The sequence below is a fragment of the Capsicum annuum genome, chromosome 12, assembly GCF_002878395.1.
Source record: "Capsicum annuum cultivar UCD-10X-F1 chromosome 12, UCD10Xv1.1, whole genome shotgun sequence".
In the NCBI taxonomy this organism is placed as follows: Eukaryota; Viridiplantae; Streptophyta; class Magnoliopsida; order Solanales; family Solanaceae; genus Capsicum; species Capsicum annuum.
This window is the reverse complement of record NC_061122.1, coordinates 73,780,781-73,799,349: the sequence shown is the minus strand read 5'-3', so window position 1 is coordinate 73,799,349 and position 18,569 is coordinate 73,780,781. Positions and strand designations below refer to the sequence as shown.

At 37.0% G+C, this 18,569-nt stretch overlaps 1 non-coding gene across 1 annotated transcript; it reads left to right on the top strand.

Moving 5' to 3' along the window:
* The first annotated feature begins 18,212 nt into the window (after nt 1-18,212).
* On the top strand, nt 18,213-18,319 carry LOC124889870. The gene has a single exon (XR_007048783.1). It is a non-coding gene; the product is annotated as a small nucleolar RNA R71 (small nucleolar RNA).
* Nucleotides 18,320-18,569: the final 250 nt, after the last annotated feature.

Below are 18,569 nucleotides of genomic sequence, written 5' to 3'. Positions count from 1 at the left end.
CTAGGTATGTTACTTCTATTTTGGATACTTAGTATGAGAGAGTTTGCTTCTTTGTGAGAAGATTGAGACTCCCTATTTGGATGGCTACTCAGGGTCTACTGGTTGTGGGTAGGACTTTTGCTGAGGATTTGGATCATGCTAGAGTAATGGAGGACATGCATCATGAGGATTGTGATAAGAGGCCCAAGTATCAGGCAAGATTTGGTAGGAGCCTTAGTAGTTCCAAATTCATAGGAGGCAGTTCTCATATTAGTATCCTCTGCATCCATTCTTTCAGCCACATAGTTAGACTAGTCGACTAGTTCATGGAGTTCTTCAAACTATTGACGGAGGTCAGTTTGGTACTAGTGGTCCCCCTAGTAAGGGATGTGATCAGTCTTTAAGAGGTTTGTCCATACTCCATGATAGACATGGTGGTTACTCTAGTTTAATCAAATCTATGGGTTCTGGTGCTGCTCGTGACTTATGTTTTACTTGTGGGCTTCCTAGTTATTTTTTTTAGATTTCCCTAGTTGTGGGGCGATGGTTATTTTAGCCCAGGGTGCTATGCTATTAGGGCGGTTTATCCCTTAAGTAGAGGTGGTCTGTGAGGTCATAGGAGTGGTTATTAGGGTGCTCAAGGTAGTACTTATGTAGGAAGGACCGCAGGTAGGTTAGGTGCCCAACCAAGTGTCTAGTGTGGTCAGTTATATGGAGTACTTTCTAGACCTGAGGTTGAGATTTCAGATTTTATAGTTACAGATACGATTTTTATGTGTTGTGAGTCAGCTCTTGTTTTATTTGATCTCAAATCCACTTATTCTTATATATCTGCTTATTATGCACCACAATTGGATTTGACTAGTGACTTATTATCTATTCCATTGCATGTATCGACTCTCATGGGTGATTTGTTAGTAGTGGATTTTGTATTCAGATCATGTGTTAAGACAGTTAGTAATGTTGATACTTAAGTTGAACTTATTATTCTTGATATACTGGATTTCGATGTGATTCTGGGCATGGATTGGTTATCCCACTATCATGTGGTCATGGATTATTTTTCCAAGACCGTTACCTTATCCATGACCGATGTACCCCCAGCCGTGTGGAAGAGAGCAGTTAGTAGCGAGCCAACGGGGTTTATTTCTTATGTTTGTGCTAGAAGACTTATACGAGCTGTTGCGAGTCTTATCTCACTTATATATATGATACTCATGTAGAGAGTCCATCACTTGATGTTGTTCCTGTTGTTTATGAGTTTTTTGATGTGTTCCCTACTAGCCTGCCTGGTATTCCCCCTGCCTGTGAGCTTGAGTTTGCTATTAACCTTGAGCCTGACACCCGGCCTATTTGTATGGCACCTTATCATATGGATCTTGTCAAGCTTAAGGAGCCAAATTCTTAGCTTTAGGATCTTCTAGGTAAGATTTTTATTAGACCGACTGTGTCATCGTAGGGAGCTCCTATATTTTTAGTGAAGAAGAAAGATGGCTTAATGCGTATATGTATCGAGTATAGTCAACTTAATAAGGTGATGGTGAAGAACCATTATGCTATGCCTCACATCGATGATTTGTTCGACCAACTTCAGGGTGCAACTATGTTTTCTAAGATTGATTGAGGTCAAGTTATCATCAGCTAAGGATTCAACTTGAAGACGACTTTCAAGACCCGTTATTGTCACTATGAGTTTTTGGTGATGTCTTTTGGGCTGACTAATTCCCTATCCATATTCATGGATTTGAATCGTGTGTTCAGACCGCATCTAGACTCTTTCATCATTGTGTTCATTGATGACATTCTTGTGTATTCAATGAGTAGTGAGGAGCATACGCAATATTAGAGGATAGTGCTTTAGAGCTTGCGAGATCATGTGCTTTTTTCCAAGTTCTCTAACTATGAGTTTTGGCTTGTGTCAGTGTCATTCCTTGGACATATGGTATCTAGAGCAGGTATCATAGTAGACCCGACTAAGATTTTGGTGACTCATGATTGGGCTAGTCCTACATCTCCGACTAAGGTTAGTAGTTTTGTTGGTTTGGCTAGTTATTATAGGTTCTTTGTTGAGAACTTTGCTAGAATTTTGGCCCCTATAATTTGATTGACTTGGAAAGAAGCTCCTTTTCAATGGACCTAGGAGTATGAGTTGATATTTGGAAAGCTCAAGAATTGTCTTACTTCAGCTCCGGTGTTAGATCCTCTTGTTAAGGGTGAGGTATTTACCATGTTCTATGACACTTCGGTTATTGGTCTTCGTTGTGTTTTAATATAGTAGGGTCATGTCATTGCTTGTGATTCTAGAAAGCTTAAGGTACATAAGTGTAACTACCTCACAAATAATGTGGAATTAAAGGCAATATTTTTAACGTTCAAGATTTGGAGGCATTATTTGTATAGAGTACATTGTGAGATTTTCACCGATCACCACAACCTTAAGCATTTTATGACCCAGCGAGAGCTTAATGCTAGCCAGGATAGATAGATGGAGTTACTAAATGACTATGATATTTGTATTTTGTATCATCTAAGCAAGGAAAATGTGGTAGCTGATGCCTTGAATCGTAAGGCAGTGAGTATGGGTAGCTTGGCATGCACATTAGTTTCTCAAAGGCCTATAGCTTAGGATATTCAATCCTTATCCAATTTGATATTTCGCCATGATAGTTTGGATCCAGTGATGATTTTGGCTTATGTGGAGGCAAGGTCCTCCCTATTTGAGCAGATTTATGATAGTCAGTATAAGGATAGCAAGCTATGTTTCTTATGTGGCCAGGTGGTGAGTGGTGAGTCTGAGAGGCACATAATTTATTATGAGGGTATTTTGAGATTTTAGGGTCTTATTTGTGTTCCCAAACTTGATGACTTGATTCAGTCGATTCTTAAGGCTTACAGCTTTAGATATTCTATTCATCTCGGTACAACAAAGATGTATAGAGATTTGAGGTAGCATTATTGGTGGGATGGTATGAAGAGATATGTGGCAGACTTTATGGCCCATTGCCTATGTTATCAGCAGGTTAAGGCTGAGCATCAACATCTAGGAGGGTTGACTCAGAGGTTTCCCATTCCCAGGTGGAAATGAGAATGGATTAATATAGACTTCATTAGTCTTTGTCTCGTATTTCCTGTTGTATTGATGGTATTTGGGTTGTTGTTGATCATTTAAATAAGTCGGCATATTTCATTTCTATCATAATAGATTATGGTTTTGTGTTTACTTTGCAATTTTAGAGAGCAGTCCAGGAGGAGTTAGGTACTCGAGTGGATTTGAGTATAACTTTTCATCCAAAGATAGAATGGTCAGTCTGATCGGACAATTCAGGTTCTTAAGGATATGTGTCGAGCCTGTGTTATGGATTTTGTAGGACAGTAGGATCAATACTTAGCATTTGCATAGTTTGCCTACAATAACAACTATCATTTGAGTATTGAGATGGCGCAGTCTTTATATGGTAGGAGATATCATTCTCTGATATAATGGTTTGAGACTTTAAAGGTGAGACCTAATGGTACAGATTTGATCTAAGACTCATTAGATAGAGTCAGGGTGATTCAGGATAAGGTGAGAGTAGCCGCAGTAGGAAGAAAGCCTATGCCGACCGTAGGCTCTATGCCTTGAGATTTGGATTTGGTGACTGTGTGTTCCTTAGTATTTCCCATGAGGGATATGATAGGGTTTAGAAGGAAGGGTAAACTCATCCCAAGATATATTGGTCCTTTTGAGATTGTCCGCACAATTAGAAAAATTGCCTATGAGTTATCCTTTCCTCCAGATTTCACTGTTGTTCATCTGGTTTTCTATGTCTCTATGTTGTAAAATTATATTCCTGATCCATGTCATGTGCTTAGGTTGGACTCAAACCAGTTGGATGAGCAGTTGGCCTTTGTGGAGAAGCCTGTGCTTATTATGGCTAGGGATATAAGGTAATTTCATACTAGAGAGATTCATATTGTTAAGGTTCAATGAAAGCACTGCCAAGTGGAGGAGGCCACTTAGGAGATCAAGAGCAAGATGTGGGCCCAGTAACCTCACTTGTTAGAGACTTCAGGTATTTTTTCATATTTAACTTTAGGGGAGAAAGTTCCTTAGTAGTGGATGTTGTAATGACCCTTCAGGTTATTTTTCGTGATTACAGTTATTTTTACCGTTAGAGCTTTTTCATACCTACCCCAAGTCATTTTTGACTAGCTGAGACTGATAGTTTTGTTATTGGATAGTTTGTTTAGTATTTAGAACAATTTCCCTGTTTAGAAGTCTTCATTGGGTCGAAATAGCCACCGATAAAAAACTTTAGTAAAATGATGTCGAATGCAAAATTTGACAGTGCCAGCAGCTTTGAAATATAAACTTTAGGGTAGGTAGACATTTGGCTTGGGTGACGTTGCACCCGAATTTATTTTGACCTATTGGTCGGAAAGTTGATAAATTGAAAATTTTAGTGTAGGGCCCACATTTGGTCAAAATAACCTCGGATGGAAAATCTAATTTCACCAACGTATTCAAATTGTTGAAATCAAGTGGTTGCATATTTTGTTTACTCATATTGGACTCTGGATGCATCCCGAGGCATTGGCCAAAACTTGGAATAAATTTAACTTTCAGTTGTAATCTGGTGTAGGAAGAGTATCGCGAATATGGAGGCTTTATCGCGATTGTGATACCGTGATCGTGGCCTGTGTGTTTGCGATCACGTGAATCGAGGGCTTGGGAATAGGTATTTAAGTGCCCTTTTAGTCAAGAATTGGCCATTTCTCCATTGTTTTGAGTCCCATAAACCTTAATAAAGTGTGTTGTCCACAAATTGAGTCTGAGGTGTTGATAAGGAGCTTGAATAAGTTGCATATTCGTGATTAACCTCGAATCTAAGGTATTAATCCTTCATTATTAAGTGTTAAATTCTAGAGTATTTGACCCAAAACCCCAGATGGTTTAAGACTTGATTTTAGACCAAATATGATTGATTTTCACCATTTTCTTAAGGGATATAACTCTCTAATGGTATTTGAATAATGGGTTGGTCTCAGAAACTCATTTTTCGTAAATGGGACCCACTTGGGTTTTTTTTTTGGGTCGTTTTGAACCCCAAGCACAATAGTGCAATATGGGTATTAATATTCTTGTAATAATGTATGGACTATGTTTTTGGTAGCTTCGCTCCTTAAAAAAGCTTTGGGGAAAGAGAAAGAAAAAATTATTGGTTCGTTAGCTATATTATGATTTGAAGTAGGTTAGGATTACTTATTGATTGATCTTTATTATATTATGACTTTGATATCTTGATAAGATTGGATGGGGTTTTAGGTGTTAAAATGGTAGAGGGTAATGTTTGTGATTAGTTGGACCATTTAGGCCATTAAACACAGAGTGTGGTACTTGACTTATTGTCTAGAACCTTGGTTAGTTGGACTTGTTATCTCATGAATAGCATGAGAATGTTCTAGGTGCGCTTGTTAGACAGGAGTGACCTTGTCACTTATATCAAATAGTAAAGTGACCTTAGTCGTGCACAGTTATGAAGATTTCTCTAGTAGCTTGGGTGGATTAAAAATAGTACTTGTGAAAGGTTTTAACCTTAGGAATAGTGTGGAATGATAAAGCTTTAAAACATGATTTAGAGGGTTTAGCTTAGTTCTGGGTAGAAGTTAGACTTGAAGAGGAATTTGGGTTATTTAAAGCAGAACTTGACCTGTCTTAAGATTAGACTATGTAGTTTCATAAGTGACCTAGATACTTGTTAAGCGCATAGAATAGGCCTTGGATAATATGATGGTTAACCCCGATAAATTATTTATTTATGATGTTGGTATTGGAAATGGTGTGCATGATTGGTTGCTTTATTATTGATAATGCTTTGATAGCAATGACTTGTCCTATGATTGAACCCATGAATATGCTATCACTTAAATTGTTGACTAAATTAATATGTGGGTCTTGGATTATGCTATTACTCATATTCTGTTCAAGCTTAGTGACATAGCTAATGTTTGTGCTAAAGACTCCCTTGTGCTAAGAATGTAAATCATGCTAATAAACAGAGGCTCTAGAAGATAAACTATGGCTTGTATTTAAAAATGCTAATGATTATGTTGATCCGGATAATGTATTGAGCGTTCACACCATATGAATATACTTGTTCATGCTTATAATAATATATTGTGTTGATAATGAATAATGAGGTACGAAGGTATGTCTTTCTTTTTGTCTCTTTCACTCTGTCTCCCATGAGGCTTGAGTTTATTATGGATTTGAGTGCACATATCTATGTTGATTTTATGATGAATATTGATGTTGTGATGAATATTGATGATATGATGATGCTAGATAAGTTTGGAGGATATATTAATGATATAATGATGCTCGAAAAGTTCAGAGGATATATATTGATGATGCCCAGTAAGTCTGAAGGATATATTAATGATATGATGATGCCCGGTAAGTTCAGAGGATATATAGATGATGTTATGATGCCCGGTCAGTTTTGATGATATATTGATGATTTATATGGTAAGCATGAAAATATATGTGTGTGTATGATCATGCTTTTATATGATTACATCTGTATGTGCTTAAGGGGATGATGTAATTCTTGGTATTGTCGGTTATGGTTCTTTAGTGTTAATCACTTGTTAAGCAGTTTAGTTCTTGTTAGTATTAAATAGTGAATAGAAGTGCTATATGTCATATAATATATTAGGGCAAGTTGGTAATGGGGTATTGTGTATTAATTAAGGATTCACCTAGTGAGTTTAGATAGTATTGGATAAATGGATTAATTAAGGAATATTGCCTATAACAATGGGCAATGTAGTAACTAGTTGACTACTAAGTGACCATTTTACTTGATGACTTGAAGTCTAGAATTCTAGTTATTGAACCTTGTTTGATTGAAATGTGGTAACTAATAGTTGTGGTTGTTACGTGGTTAATGATTATAATAGGTTGGCATTGGTGATGATCATAGACATTGATGTCAAAGTTATGTTGCCGATTAGCTATTAATGGAGGACTAGTATGCTAAATACTAAAAGGCATTTATGGTTAGATATATAAGTATTTAATGATGATTAGTATTCTTTTGCTAGATGATGACTAGTGCGATTATGGTGACTAGAATTGTGCTAGATCTAAATGGCGTCTATGGTCTAGAGGTGAACCTTGACTATATATGGGATGTTGGTTATTTAGTGGATAATACCTAGTTACTATCCCGTGAACAAGGATTTTGTAAAATATCGGTTAGTCTAATAATTAGAGGTCATTGTTGTCTAGTAAATGGGTGGGTGGTTCATTAATAATCGTTGATTAACTAGTTATTAGTAAGTAATGCTATTAATGAAATGGATATCTACATGGTGACATGATTATGGGTATTAGTACATGGGTATATGTGTTATCTAATTGCAGTAATAGTTGATGGTTATAATTGTTGGCAATTCGCCGTTGATGTGAAAACTGGATAACCATGGAAGTTGAGAAGTGGGTTGTCTATACAGTTACATTGGTGAATTAATCCTTTGATTCCCTCTTTGGTGGTATGGGACACCGTAATGGGTTCTTTACTTTATATTTCTTTTGGGTGTACTCTGTTCCATCCCTACGCACACACAAGTGTACGTGATCATAAAAGTAGTATCAAGACTTAGACAGTCAGATATCATTCCATGAGGACTAATAAACTAGAAATTTAATCAACCTTTAGTTTAAGACAATTAGGTATTAAGTACTTGAGAGTATCAAGATAATGTTGAATTTATAAATAAAAATGTAAATTATTAAACAGTGAATAACTAGTGGTGACTAGAGCAAAGAAAGCAATGGTTGTAATCAATAATGATGAGGATTCCAGGGTTGAGGCATTTTGAACAATCATACAATTCTCTATTCTTATCACAGTCTAATTGGTTATCGGGTTGTTGATCCGCAAGGGTTATGCCACGATCTGGGTCTCCCGACCTCAAATCTTCTACCTATTTAAGATTGTAGCTACAACTCCCGCAGAGATACAACAATTCTTCTAGATTTATAAAGTTATCTTCTTGCAATAGAACCAAGCAAGGCTTCTAGATATATCCCTTTCCTAGATGCTAATTCAAACCCCTTATTGTATAAAAGGATAAGAACCTTGCTCCTTAATTTCTTCGTTCTATCCTACAATTCTCCTCCAGGATGCACATAGAAATTAGATTTATTCTAATGGTGGTCACTCATCAAAATAGTAAGCTCAAGAAATTAACAACAACCCAGATGATAATCCAAAAAGAAACTATGAATAAGAATATAAAAGAGTAATTATGTTCTCGGCCTCAACCCCAGAATAAAGGTGTTTAGCCACTCATGTTTGAATTCAACATCCAAAATAAGTAATTAACCATACCCAAAAATAATTCTTGAAGTAACAAAGTTCTAAAGAAATATTAAGAACCCTAAAAGAAAGAATTTTGCATTTTTTCGCCGTTGCTATGCTTACCCAGAAAGTCCTTTAAATTGTGCTCACGTGTTCCTTTTATACTTAAGAAAATTTCACCAGATCTGCAGTCATGACGCGACGCGTTGCTAATCGTGTTGAACCAATCAACGCGTCGTGTCAACATTGCGTTGTCACAATGGAATTTATCTTTGAAAATTAGGCTAAGTCAATTTCTTCACCACACGACGCGACACGTTGACATCACATCGTGTCACTGGAACTTGCTCCTCAGAATTTGGCTATGTCAAAACTTTAGGCGTCGACGCGATGTGTTGATATCGCGTCGATGCATTGGAACTTGATCTTGAAATTTCTTCTAAGGCATAAAAATCACACATCGACGCGACGCATTCACATCGCGCCGTTGCACTGAAAGTTGTTCTTTAATTTTTTGCTAAGGCAGAATATGTTACTAGTTGACGCGACGCGTTGAGATTGCATCGTGTCACTGGTATTTTTCTCCAGCTTTTTTTTTCTCGTCAATCCTCCAAATGTTTTAGACTTCAATCCACATGGTCTTTTGACTTGTCATGATATGTATCCAATTTTCTTCTAAATCCATGAAAAATTAACCCTGTATCTCTAATCACATCGGTTAGCCACAAAACACAATTTAACTCACAATTCAATATATTTAGCACACTTTTTATTCTCAAAACAAGTCCAAATATGGGTTAATAGTGGTGTTTGGACATATAAATACGCCCAAGATCACCACCCCACACTTAAAACCTTGTTCGTCCTCGAACAACTTCAAGCAACACAAACATCAAACTTTTTAATCACAACCTAAGAATCATGCTAGTGTTGGGCAAATGCACCTTTATTTCACACGTCATTGTCCCGACAGTGTCATTCAATTCGTTGGCAAACTTAATATAAGCACGAAATCAAGAATTCCATAAGTAATCCGAACTTTCATCCGCATGCACCCTCACAGGAAGAAAGTTTTCTCTACATCACTCACAATTTAACAAACTTAATCGGGAGGGGAATATTAAAATTCAATCACTCTCTCTCAACAAAGAATTCATACATAATAGAAGATGAACCATAGGCTTGCCCTTAGAGTATTACTCCACTAATAGTCGGATGTTGAAACGTAGGATCAAATTGGTCTTTTTATGGTTGTAATGTTGGCTGAGGGATGGGTAGCAACAATTTTGGAAATAATGATTAATCTTCCTAAGTACTTTAATACATAACTACCTTTAATTAAAATCACATTTAGTCAACCACACTTTCCACCTCATTTCTTTACACATCCATTATTTCACCCAGATCTTTCAAAGCAAATTAACGTCACTTTGGTAGAAGTATTTTCTTTTACATTTCATCTTTTCTTAACATCCCAATTCTCGTTATGCACCCCTGTAATAGCCACCCTCTACCTAAGTATATTTCTATAATTGAGGTGCACATTGTCCTTAACGGACCAGGGCCAAAACAGGTTCATTGTAACACAATAACCAGGTAATAATAACTCAAATTTTCATCACAAATTATTTTCTAACTCCTAACCTACGACTTTAAATGTGCCAATAACTTCTCTTAGAGCTTCTCTTTCACCTTTTTTCATTCTTTGTACTTCAAATTCGCCCATATTTCATTATTAAAGTGCTTAGGAAATATGGATCAAACTAAAGTCTTATCAAAGTTCTTAAGAAATATGGATCAAATTAAAGTCTTATCAAAGAAAAGGATTCGGCTACATACGAGGCTACCAAAGAAATCAGGCTATCGGCTCAACGGTGCTGGCTATGAATATGCATAAGGGTAGGCAAATATATTCCTTAAAATTCGGTTAACAAACAATTGCCTAAATCACTTCCTACTCCCAACACCCTTTATTTCTCTTTGTAAAAACACCGGGCAAGTTCTAGTCATCCCCATACATATAGAATATAAACAATTTCTCACACACTCGGTGCATGCTAAGAATCAAGTCGTATCCTTAAGGTCTCCAATTTTTGCACTTTATCAAATTCAATATTAAGCCAATCAAATCAACTACACCTGTTGAGATTTCACATTTAAAAATGAATTTTTTTCCAACACTAACATTTCTCAAAGGTTGCAATCGGGATCTTACTACTGTCTCATCTTCTAACGACGCATTCCCCTTAAGACGACCGACATCCATCAATCATAGAGGAAGGCACCTCAATTAATGATTGCATAACGAAATTTGCCAAAGAGGGTACTGTAATCCAAAATTGTAACACAAAGGGAAAAAATAAAATACCTATAGTCTGAAATTGCACCAAATAATTCTTGCTAAAAGTCAACCAATAAAAATAATTCTTTTAAAAAAGGGCAATACTTGTGAACTTACAAACATCCAAAAACACAAAACAAATAAAAATTATTTGTTTATCCAAGCAGGCCAACACAACATAGTTAAATAAAAGAGATGAAGAAGATGAAGACCGACCACCCCACAATTAAGATGAGCATTGTCACATGCTAGCAATAAGGGAATTGTGGCATAATACTCCTTGCTCAGTCAAACATCACCATGGCAAGCACATCATCAACTTCAGCATCATTGCCATCACAAACATCATTACCATAGTCATCATCATCATCAGACTGCTCTTCTTCATCGTACTCATTATCAGAGTATGCCATACGCCTCTCCTTATCTATCGGGACATCATCATCCACCGGCTCATCAAACTCATCACCTATCTACAATATGGTCTTGGCATGATGCCCTATCGGATAATCTAACTCTACATCATGGACTTTCTGTTGGGTGACTGCTCGCCATATGACCTCAACAACAACTTGGTAAACCCATACATTCGGGCCATAATCTCATCAGTCTGATTTTGACGCTTGGGCATACTCAAATTTATCCCATGAGGAGTTGGCGCTTTTGTGCGCGAAATGTCAAGTGGCCTATCACCAATAGGTTGTAAATAATCTGCATCTTCTTTTGGCACATCCTGTTGCCTCAAATATTAAGTCAGTAATCCACTAAATCCATATCTCTTAAATCCCCAAAATTAGGCCTTTCTTATCGCTGAGAAAATAATAGAACCAACATTCACATCCATGTCATCTCTCATTAGGGATAAATCAAACATACCCAATCACGGGTCACCTCCATCATATGTTTCCTATGAACAAGGAAAGCATAGATAATTCATGCCCATAGACGTGCCTCCCTGTTAAAATAAGCAAATAGAAGCGAAACATACGTACCTCCTTCTTTGTGGTGAATCCACCTCGTCGTAGATCTAGCGCCGCACAGGAGATGATGTATATTAAGATGTGAGGGCTCGATTGTCATCATCTTTACTGGGTAGGGATCAGCAAAGGGTACAGCAATACCTAACAACTCATTAACAGTGTTTGCCATGAACATGATCGTCCGACCACGCACCTTAACTTCAGACTCTCTTAGGTTACAGTTTGCATAAAACTCTTTTATCAAGCTCAAATTGCACTCTCCTGACTGCTAAAAAATAAACCCCATACGTTGATCCCCAATCTGCCTCACCATTGAAGGATACTCCTTCAACAAAGTCCTCTGATTGATGAACTGATCAGCTGAATATTTGGATTCCTTGTGCTGCGAGTACCACTTTCTACCCTCTTTAGCCATAACTTTTGTTCCGAACCTGCAATACCCCCTGGGAACTTGAGGAGCTGCTGGTACTCTATCAGCTTGTCTACTTCTCTTGTTTGCAAATCCTGATATCCCCCCAGTGCTCTTTCCTTTGCCAGCCATGTTACCTATTCAGGACAACAACCTATAAAAATATAAAACCAAGCACCTTCGATACTAGCTACCACTAAATGTGAATATCACCCCACACTTAGTTGCTAGCACAAGTTGCTACAAAAATCAGAATGCACTCAGGTACTCAGACTTCCCCTTTCTATTTCATAAGTCCATAGTGAGTTATCCAACATTACTCTTTTAACATCGATTGATCATAAGGAAGTGACAAAGAAAATTCTATCATTATGACCACTTTCAGTTCATTTAAACAGAAACTCCCTTAACTTAACCCCACACTTAATATCTATCATGTAGTGAATCAACAAATCCCAATTTATTGACAGTGAATCCAAAAAAAACATCAATTAAATCATTATTTACCGACATAAACACATGAACAATGCGTCAAACCAATCAACAACCTATCACCATCACCTCCTAACATTCCCACACAATTTTAACAACTACTATTCAGAGTAAATTCAATTTAGTGAAATGAAATCCCTTGGAATTGAAATTTCAAATCAACTACATTTCCAATCACACAAGTTATAGAAATATTTAAGAATATTTGATTCTTAAAATTTAAAGTCAAAGTTTCATGAGAATTTAGCTTGTCTTGGTTGAGAAAAGAGGTTGAAGTTAAGACCTTGCAAAAATTTTTAGCAACTTTTGACTAAGGATCGACTTAGGGTTTGGGGAAAAAGGGGTGGCGCGCAGCTAGGGTTAGGTGAGGGGAGTGAAAAATGTTTAAGTGTGGTATTTATAGATGTGACACAGTAATGATGATCGATGCTACGCATTGTATATCGCATTGAATAATCAACGTGATGCATCAAGTTCGTGTTGATTCTCTGGAAATAGCCTTGAATTTTTTTTCTAAGTGTGGAATTTATGCCCATCTACGCGATGCACCAAGATCGTGTCGATCCTTTGGAAATTGCATTCGAAAATTTTTCCAAGGCCAAATTTCTCAATTTTTTAAGCATGTATTCTTATCCCTTACCTTTTTCACAACTCATTAGCTATTTTACTTACTCAATAGCCCATGTTCACCATCTTCTTTATCTTTACCCAATTTCTCATTCCTGCACATCAATCAAAAACAACAAAATTATGTAAGCAAAAGTGGGTTGCCTCCCACCAAGTGCCTTATTTTTCGGTCATGGCACGACTAATTTTTTTTTTGTATTTTTTTTATTTTTCAACCACTAAAAATTTAAACTACCTATTACATTATATTTATGGGTTGCCTCTGACATAGTGCCTTATTTTCTGTCGTGGCATGACTAAGCTCAGCATCACTCATCAACAAAAGTGATAGATTGCTTATGCTTATCTGGATAATCCACCCAATAATTCTTTACATGCTGTCCATTCACAAGAAACTTCTCTGTCTTCTATTTATTCTACAACTCCAAAGCTATATGAGGTGTCATACGTACCAATTCTAAAGGTCCGAACCATTTCGACCACAATTTACCTGGAAACAACTTAAGCCGTGAGTTGAACAACAATACAAGTTGTCCGGGTTCAAATACTCATTCTTGAATTTGCTTATCATGCCATCTTTTGGTCTTCTCCTTGTATAGTTTGGAATTTTCGTAAGCATGAAGTCAAAACACCTCAAGCTCGTTCAGTTGTAATAAGCTTTTCTCTCCCGCGGCGGTCATCTCAATGTTTAGGTTCTTTACCGCCCAATATGTTTGGTGTTCCAACTCCACAGGAAGATGACACACTTTACCATACACCAAGCGATATGGAGATGTCCCAATGGGCGTCTTGTAAGCTGTTCGATAAGCCCAAAGTTCATTATCTAGCCTATCTACCCAATCTTTTCTCTGCCCATTTACCATTTTTTGAAGTATCTACTTAATATCCCGATTTGATACCTCAACATGTTTACTAGTTTAGGGATGATATGCAGTGGAAACCTTGTTCCTGGCACCATATTTAGTAGAAAGATTTTTGAACTAGGTGTTAATGAAGTGCATACCTCTATCACTAATGATTGCTCTTGGTTTACCAGATCTGGAAAATATGTTCCTCTTCACAAATTTCAGCACCACTCTTGCATCATTTGTCGGACTCGCCATAGCTTCCACCCATTTAGAGACATAGCGCTACTAAAATTTATAAATTGCCTTTTGAAGGTAGGAATGGACCCATGAAATTGATCCCCCAAACATCAAAGACTTCGACTTCTAACATATTATTGAGGGGCATCTCATGATGCCTAGATATGGTTCCTAACCTTTGACATTGATCATAATTCTTTATGAAAGCCACTGCATCTCTAAATAGAGTAGGCCAGACAAAACCTGATTGCAACATTTTTCTCGCAGTCCTCTCACTCCCATGATGTCCACCATATGAAGATGAGTGGCAATCTTGTAACAACTTTGAAAATTCAGCCTCTGGGATACACCTACGAATAACTCTATCTGGACCCTGCTTGAAAAGGTATGGTTCATTCAAATATAGGAACAAAAATCATGGAGTAATTTCTTTCTTTTTTGTATGGTGGCCTCAGGAGGGTACAACTCATAAGATATCAAGTTTACAATATCAGCGTACCATGGGAACTTAACTGTATCTAACGACAACAACTTCTTATCAGGAAATTCTTACTTAATACTCAAGAAGTCATCTACAATATGGTTTAATTTTCCATTTGTGACAAGTGATCATCAACTTAATTTTGAGCTTCCTTTCTATCTCGTACCTCAAGATCAAATTCTTATAGTAATAGAATCTAGATAATCAATCTTGGCTTCGTATCCTTTTTGTTCACAAGATACTTAATGGCAGCATGGTTAGTATGAGCAATGACCTTAGTACCAACTAAGTAAGATCTAAACTTGTCAAATGCATACACCACTGCTAACATTTCTTTCTCTGTAACTGTGTAGTTAACTTGAGCATCATTTAACAATTTGCTAGCATAGTAGATAGAGAGAAATACTTTATCTCTTCTCTGACTCAAAACTTCTCCTATAACAATGTCACTAGTATCACACATTAGCTCAAAAGGGAACTCCCAATCTGGTATAATTAGAATAGGTAACTTCTTCTTAAGCTTTTCAAAAAATTTATGGCAATCTATTACAAACTCGAGCTTGGCTTCTTTCTCTAACAATTTGCACATAGGGCTTGCAATTTTTGAGAAATCTTAAATGAATCATATATAGAACCCTGAATATCCCAGAAAGCTCCGAACTCGTTTGACTGTCACTGGATAAGGCAAATTTTCAGTCATTTCAACCTTCTCCTTGTCCACTTCAAGTCATTTTCATGAAACTTTATGGCCTACTACAATTCCTTTCTTAACCATAAAGTGGCACTTCTCCTAATTCAGCATTAAGTTTGTTTCCTCGCATCGCGCAAGGACTCTGTCAAGATTTTGCAGGCATTTTTCAAAAGTATTATGATACACAGAGAATCATCTATGAATACCTCCACAAATTCTTCCACCATGTTTGAGAATATCACCATTATATATCTATGGAATATAGCAGGTGCATTGCATACACTGAAAGGCACACGTCTAAATGCATATGTACCATATGGACAAGTAAAAGTGGTTCTCTCTTGGTCTTCTGGTGCGATACTTATCTGATTGTAGCCGGAATACCTATCCAAAAAATGATAATACTCTTTCCCCACCAATATATCCAGTATTTGGTCAATAAAGGGAATTAGATAGTGATCTTTATGAGTTGCTTCGTTCAACATTTGATAATTAATACAGATCTTCCAACTAGTCACCATACTTGTGGGAATCAAAGCATTATCATCATTGGTCACTACAGTCATTCCTCCCTTCTTTAGTACATAGTACACCAAACTAACCTATTCACTGTCTGAAATTGAATAGATAATACCACTATCTAACCTCTTAATCATTTCTTTTTTGAGCACCTCCTTCATCACAGGATTCAACCTTCATTGTTGCTGCATTTTAGGTCTATAACCCTCTTCTATATAGATTTTGTACATGAAAAATACTGGATTGATTCCTACAATATCAAACATCTGCCAACTAATCGCCTTCTTTCTCCTCTTTAGAATAACTATAGCTTTCTTTACCTGTACATCTGGTAATCCTGCAGACAAAATAACAGGCATAGTATCGTGATCACTAAGAAAAATATATTATAAATAAGGAGAAAGAACCTTAAGCTCTAAGTTAGGAGCTTCTTCGACTGAAGGACTGGGTGAGGGGCCAATTGGCCTATTCAAAGGCTCGAACGACACTTTCTTCATCTCAACCACTACCAAATTCATAACCTGGACCAATTCTAATGCTTTCATATTGCCATAGAGATCATAACCCATCAACGCTTGCTCTAATGGATCATCAGATAATAACAACTGCCAATCTGAAGCAAGAACAATAACTGATATAGAAGATAACTCCTCATATATGGCTGGAAGTTTCAACATGTTGTACAAATTAAAAACTTCCACTTTATCATATGCTCGCATTGTTATTTTTCCAGCTGCTACATCAATAAGTGAATGTCCTATTGCTAAGAAAGTTTACCCTAAAATAAATGGAACAACAGGATCAACCTCAAAATCAAGAACCACAAAATCCACCAGCAAAATCAAAGATCCCACTTGCACCAACACATCATCAATAATGCTATCTGGCCTAGCAAGGGACCTATCCGCCAATTGCAACACAATAGTTGTGGGTTTACAACTCCCAAGACCCATCTTTCAGTACCATGATGTGGGAATGAGATTTATACTAGCACCTAAGTGACACAATCCACGTGTACAAATAGTCTATATAATGGTAATCTGCAAGGTGAAACTGCCTGGGTCCTTCAACTTTGTGGGCAGTTTATTTTGTATTTTAAACGTTTACTCTTGAGTAAGGGCAACTGTAGCATATTCGGTCAACCTTTTCTTTTTGGAAACAATATCCTTCATGTATTTTTCATATTTTGGTACACTCTGCAGAATGTCAATAAGAGGAAGGTTTACTTAGACCTGTTTTAGATCTAGAAACTTCTTATAACTGGCTTTCTCTTGATACTTCCTTTCCCTTTGAGGAAAGGGTAAGGTGGTAGTCTTCTTCTCCACATGAATTTCATCACTTGCCTCTTTTTTAGTGACCTCCAACTCTGGGTTATCTTTCAAACTTTCATCCGTAACTGTAGAATTATCCTGCTCCTGAATCGTCCCTTTATTTTTCAGCCCACTACTTTTTGTAACTGCATTCACTGGTTTTGGATTAGCCTCAGTGTTGCTAGGCAATGCTCCTTGAGAACTTGTATTCTGTGATCCTACAATTTGACCCAAATGCAACTCTAGATTTCTTGTAAGAAATTGTTGACACTTTAACTCAACTGTAAACTATGCCTGTTGAGTCTTTATGTCTGCTGTAAACTATGCTTGTTGAGCCATGAACTGCTTAATAAACTCCTCCACATTGCTATTCTGAGTAGTCGCTTGATTATTCTAAGCCAACTATGGATTTGATTTCACTGGTCCCTTATACTGATTTCATTCTGTGCCTAATTTCCACCCTATGAGAAATTAGGGTGGTTCCTCCAGTTTGGATTATATGTGTTGCCAAAATTCTGTTGACCCTTATGATTTGTATTCCCCACATAGTTGAGTAAATATGGAATAATATAACATTCATCTACTTTATTCTCACCACTTCCTCAAACTTCACACCACGAATATACCTATTGAACTACATTTGCTGTGGCCACTGGTTGTGTTGCACCCAACTTTAATTTTTTCAGCTGAGTAGTCATATGATTCTGCATTGCTGCAATTTGTGCCTATAATTCAGTAAATTGATCAACCTCCAATAACCCTACAACCTTCTTTGGAGCTCTCTTTGAGTCTGCATGCCAATCAGGATTCCCTTGTGCGATTCGATTTAGCAATGTATACAATTCTTTATAAGTTTTCTCTAAGCTTGGCCTCCTGCTTTTGAATCCAAGAAAATCTTCATATTAGACTCAAGGCCTTCTTTAAATGTGTGTACCACAATATTATTCGATTGATGGTGATAAGGACAATTTCTGAGCATGCATTTAAATCTCTCCCAAGCTTGGTAGAGATTTTCTCTATCTTTATATTTGAAACTTAAGATCTCACTCCTCAATTGTGCAGTCTTTTGGTATGGAAAGAATTAAATAAGGAACTTCTGAGCATAATCTTCCTATGAAGTAATGGAGTGTGGTGGTTCGACATGTAACCACCTTTTTGCTTCCCTATTTAGAGAAAAAGGGAAGAGTGTCAATCTGACATAATCAACATTCACATCTTCAGGAATGTATGCATCACTTATTTCCAGGAAGATCTGTATGTGCTGCTGCAGGATCCTCAAGTGAAAGTCCATGAAAGTGCCCCGCAGA